The 5,885-nt window shown below is 43.4% G+C and overlaps 1 long non-coding RNA gene across 1 annotated transcript; it reads right to left on the bottom strand.

The window, feature by feature from the left end:
* Positions 1-2,315: 2,315 nt before the first annotated feature.
* Positions 2,316-3,242, bottom strand: LOC141146081 (uncharacterized). Its single transcript, XR_012244721.1, has 3 exons — positions 3,037-3,242; positions 2,543-2,736; positions 2,316-2,441 (listed from the first exon to the last, which is right to left on the bottom strand). It is a non-coding gene; the product is annotated as an uncharacterized lncRNA (long non-coding RNA).
* Positions 3,243-5,885: the final 2,643 nt, after the last annotated feature.

Raw genomic sequence — 5,885 nt, 5'->3', positions numbered from 1 at the left:
CATAATCTAATTTGCTCCAGTGGGGGGGGGATCCTTCCTGATCCCCCAAGAGGCAATCGGATATTCTCTGGATCAACTACCCCTGGTGTTATTACCTATAAATATTAGTATCAAGTTATATTGTGGTCATCTATTCCACATTTCCACAGTTCTTACTGTGAACAAGCCTTTTTCCTTATGTAAAAGTTAAATTTCTTTTCCTCCAGACCTAAAGAATACCCCTTTGTCCTCTGTGATCACCTGAAACGGAATACCTCAACACCAAGTTCACTATATGGACCACTTATTGTATTTCTTTTTTACATGGTGATAATATCTTCTCTTCTTTAAGAGAGAATACATTCAGGTCAGCTAAACTTTCTTCATAGCTGAGCTCCTCCATGCCTCTTATCAGTTTGGGTGTCCTTCTCTGCACTTTCAGTCAGTGGAAACTATAGCCCCGTACACACGGTCGGACATTGATCGGACATTCCGACAACAAAATCCTAGGATTTTTTCCGACGGATGTTGGCTCAAACTTGTTTTGCGTACAAACGGTCGCACAAAGTTGTCGGAATTTCCGATCACCAAGAACGCGGTGACGTCAACCACGTACGACGAGACTAGAAAAGGCCAGTTCAGAACCAAGCGCGGCACCATTTGGGCTCCTTTTGCTAATCTCGTGTTAGTAAAAGTTTGGTGAGAGACGATTCTCGCTTTTTCAGACTCGTGGCTTTCAGATCGTTTTCTGCGGTTCAGTTTGTGCTTGTGGGTTTGTATCTGCTTTTCAGTGCTTGCAAGCAAGTTCCGCGTGACTTAGTCATTATGTTCTTGTTCGTTACTGTTTTTCAGGTCGCTCTTCACAGGCCTTGCTGTTCTTCAGTGCGTTCTGTTACTTCGTTCTGAGCAGCCGACCGTTTTCTAGCCATGTTGCGTATACGTACTCCTCGTAGAGTTCGTGCTGTGCGGGGGCTTGGTGTTGGGGTCCTGACCTTGACACAAGTCCAGTCCATGAACAGAGTGGGGAGGAGTTCATGGACCAAGAATTGGTTGCTTCAGCGTGACCAGTTCTCTCATATGCCTTTTGTTCCGTGAGATCCGTGAGAATAATCCTGATGATTTCAGGAACTTTCTCAGGATGACGGACCCCGTATTTCACCGTTTGTTGGCTTCGCTGACCCCCTATATCAGCAGGCAGGATACCTGCATGAGGCAAGCCATCACTCCGGAGCAGAGGCTCGTCGCTACCCTGCGGTACTTGGCGACAGGGAGAAGCCTGCAGGACTTGAAGTTCTCGATAGGCATCTCCCCCCAGGCTCTGTAGATCATTATCCCAGAGACCTGTTCTGCCATAATCCAGGTCCTGCAGAAGGAGTATATGAAGGTAAGATTTTTATCCTTTAATATCACATTTTATTGTATTGAATGTTTGATAATATATTGTATTTCTTTCCTCATTCCCTAATTACCATGATTGTAATATGCTGTGAATGTCCCCTTTGTCCTCATGCATGCTGGATTTTTATGTCATTATTTTTTTAGTCCTTCATACATATTTGCCTTCACTTACCTCCCCAGCATGTTCTCCTGCCCCGATATTCACCTCATGTAGTCACTTAACAATGTATTTTATCAGCTCCATAGTAGTGCTTTACCCCAAACACCCCCTAAAATGTTTAGAAATGTGATTTGTGCTTTAAATGTAGGCAAAGTGCCAGAGGCATTTTTTTGTAGTGTCCCCAAATCATTTTTATTAACCCTCCCTCCCCCCAACTGCTAAGTCAGCTGATACCAATTATCTATCTATCTTCAATCATCTATCTGCTGACTTGGCCAAACCCATACACACTATACCCATCTCTTTAGTGGTGAGATTTATGGATGAATTCCCAAAAGCATGTAGTAGGACCTGCCTGTATACTTGCAAATGGTACCGTTTAAAGTTTTTGTATCCTATTGTTATCTTGATAGGTAAGAGCAGAATGTCCAAATGTGCTCAAATGTGTACAGTGTGTATTTATTTCTTTGTATTAAAAAAAGGAAGATTAAGGTCTGGTGTGACCCCTCTGACACCTCCATCCCTAATAGTGCACAAAAAAACAAGAAAAATAGCCCTGGGACTTTAGATGAGGTGAGAGAGGTTTAGCCAATGTCCACAGTGAACACTGAGACAAAATCAATTTATTCATTTCAAAATGTTATGTAACTGAGCGGTAACAACAATGATTGTGAGTTACCAGGCTACCAATGATGAACGTAAATATACAAAGATTTAAAGATACAAAGTACACATACAAAATAAGATGATAAAATGTACATACATGTGGACAGGGAAGTATGTAAACATAATGCAGACATCAATAATACCCAGCATGTACCGGCATAAAATAAGCATCAATAAAGCCCTATGCATTTCGCGAGACCCTGCTCGCTCTTCAGGGGCGGATGCATGAATGTTGTATCTGCAATGTAAGTAATAAGATCAATAAATGTATGTGGTTGGTAAATGGGGGCAGATGGAATGATTAGCAAGAGAGGCCTGATGCAGAGACCTCATACTTACCGGAGTCTGAGATGAATCGCCAAACGCTGGATATCGAGATGGCAGCAGTGTAATGCATCCAGCTCGGGAGCTGAGGAGGCGGAACAAAACAAAGGCCACAATAGGGGAACATCCAGAGGATCAGCACGGACTGGATAGGGGTATTTCTCACTGCGGTCTCCACTTAGCCCCTTAACATTGTGTCTGGAAAATGTCTGCAAGGATGCATATATATCAGAGGGCATCATAACTGCAAAATGAACTTATTGTATAGGGTTCTAAGCTTTAATTTATATATACATAAAGATGTAAGTGAGTGAATTAAGGTTATAAGAGTATCTTGGTATGAACAAACTAACTGAGATATGGAATATAGTAAATGCATGAATGCATGGTTATAAAACTGGTATGGGCAGAGAGACTACGGGGCAATGTAGAATGATATAGTATTACATGTGTATAAAAAAACAAATGTAACAAACCCAATGGGTGTCAGGAAAGTAAAAAAGTTGTACCTCAATAGGAGTGAAAAACATCCAATGGTTGTCAGTTTGTTCTTAGAGATGTGACCGCTCTATCCAATCGCCAAGTAATGAATCAGAATCCCAACCGTGCTGAACGTCCAGATATACCCACAAGACCCCGAAGGCTACACCCCCAGCGTCATGTACAGGCAGTGACGCATGGGCGTCCAAAAGACATCCACCATCAAAGGGGGGTGCACAGATGCAACAACCACCCAACCGTCCGGGATGACCCACACAGCCCACACCTGAGTTACCTCAGGGAGACGTCAGTGTATGGGCGTGGAAAACATGGCGCCGATGTGCAGGTGGCCACCCCCGTCAACAGACAGGAGAGGACAGCAAGAGATCAAGAACAGAGCTCCCCTATGCACATCGCAGCCCCCGAGCTGGATGAAAACCACTGCCACAAAAGACCACCAGCGAAAGGGGAACAGCTCAGCCCAGCAAGGCCCCCTGGGAGCAGTATGCAAATATAACTGGCCAAAGAGTGATAATACACTAGATGTAATATGGGCAAAGGCTAATGGTAACAACAGACCAGTGTGTGGGCTGAATGGGTGTCTTCCACCCGGGTTCAATCAAAAAAAGGAAGATTAAGGTCTGGTGTGTATTAGGACACTTCTTACCTGTCCAGTGGGCTGCCAATAGTGTAACTAAGGAGGGGCTGTTCAAAGTAATACCCATTATTTAGGCATTCATCTCTCAATGAAGTGAATAGGGTTACCTGTCCAAGACCCCCCCCCCCCATATAATGTTAGAAATGGGCCATGAGAGGGGTGGGGAGGGGGAATATGATAGGTGTACCTTTTACTTTGGTGTTGTAAAATTCCCCTTAATAAATGTTTTATCTAGATGTTGGCCAAGAATGTTTGTGTCTAATCTGCTTTCCATGTTTATGTGCAAAAATACTATTTTTTTTTGGTTTACCTCAACAGTTTCCTTCCACGCCACAGGAATGGCAGACTGTGGCCTCCCACTTTGCCCAGCGGTGGGACTTTCCTAACTGCGGAGGTGCAATTGATGGGAAACGCGTCTACATCGTCCCACCACCCAACTCGGGGTCGTATTATTATAATTACAAGGGGTTCAATAGTATTGTGATGTTGGTGGTGGTGTCGGCTAATTACGACTTCTTGTATGTGGATGTGGGGAAGAATGGCCGGATGTCCGATGGTGGAGTCATCGCCCAGACGGAGTTTTACAGGCGTCTCCAGAATGGCAGCTTGGACTTGCCACCTCCAGAAGACAATGTGGAAGGACTCCCATTTGTCTTCGTTGCGGATGAAGCCTTTGCGCTGGGGGACCATCTTATGCGGCCATTCCCGATGAGGACCCTCACCCCGGACCAGAGGGTTTTTAATTACCGGCTGGCCAGAGCCAGAAGAGTGATGGAGAACACGTTTGGAATCATGGCCAGCCGGTTCTGCCTATTTCTTACACCCATCCATATGGCGAGTATAAACTTAATCATATAATCCTGGTGTGCTGTGTTCTACATAACTTTTTACGGCAACATTCTGCCAACTATGCTGGCTCAGTTGGGCCTGAGGCCAGAATTATACATGAAACAACCCTGACGGCGCTTGAAAGTGGCCGTCCTGGCTTGCCCTCCCTGAGTGCCCGTGATGTTCGGTTAAGATACCTTGAGTTCTTTGCGGGTAGGGGGGCCATCAATATGCCAGACAATTTGTGAAGCCTTTATGAAATAAAAACAAAATAAAAAAAATCTTTGGTGACATTTCCTGCTTGTGTTTGTTTTAGCTGACCCTGACAGAAATGTGGGGAATGCTGAAAATGGCGTGATTGTGTAACCTTACAAAGCACTGTTGGGTGTTATTTACTAAAGGCAAAGACGCTTTGCACTACAAGTGCACTTGAAACTGCACTGAAACTGCACTTGTATTGCAAAGAGTATTTGCCCTTATGAAATAACACCCATTGTCACCGAAAGCACCAATTACATCACCACAAAAGTGTTGTAGCGTTGAGACAATAATCCACACATTCTTGATTAAAACAATCTTTTTAATACCTGCACAATCACGTGCATTTGTAAAAGTTTTTTTAAAACAAACCAACATGTTTGTTGTATAAAAATTTTGGGGGTCACATTATAAAAAATAGAAATGTCCATTTAAGCTAAAACAGGCATGTGTAAAACCAACAAGAAAGACACAAATCTTGAACTTACAAAGTCCACATTTGGTAGAACTTGAAGGCAATATCAGACATGAGTATTTAGGAACTGTGTTTGATATTGCGTTCAGATGGGGTGAAGTCACCTCAGGAAAAGCCAAATTTGGAAGATGCACACCAATTTACGAATGTCAACATGTGCTAGCTGCCATTACGGGGGATCAAGGGATGTGTTTTGGGGGAGAAACCCCTTCCTCTCAGCTACTTTATTATTGAGGAAGGGATTGCACCCCCAAAACGCGTCCATTGAACTCCCGTGATGGCAGATAGCACATGTTGACACACTGTGTGCATCCTCCAAATTTAGCTTTTCGATAAATCGCTAAAACATTTAGAACATTGTAGCACACAAAAGAAGAAAGTGATTTGGAGGGGTTTTAAACTCTCCCCAAAACATCAATGATGTTCTTATTTTTTTAATAACATCATTGATGTTTTTCTTGAGGTTTTCCAATTCTAAATTACACCCCATGATCTCCCCGATCAGGATCTGGGCACTTTCTGATGTGAAAGGATCTGGATCCACAACATCATGATCACCTAAAAAGAGAGAAAACAAACAAAAACAGGTATAAAAAATATGCCGGCATCCATCTCTTACCTGAGCCTGTGGTTGCAGACACTCACCTGTTGTGGTGACT

This window comes from Aquarana catesbeiana, linkage group LG05 (genome assembly GCF_042186555.1).
Source record: "Aquarana catesbeiana isolate 2022-GZ linkage group LG05, ASM4218655v1, whole genome shotgun sequence".
In the NCBI taxonomy this organism is placed as follows: Eukaryota; Metazoa; Chordata; class Amphibia; order Anura; family Ranidae; genus Aquarana; species Aquarana catesbeiana.
Note: the sequence above shows the minus strand (reverse complement) of the source record. Positions and strands in the feature narration are given on the sequence as shown.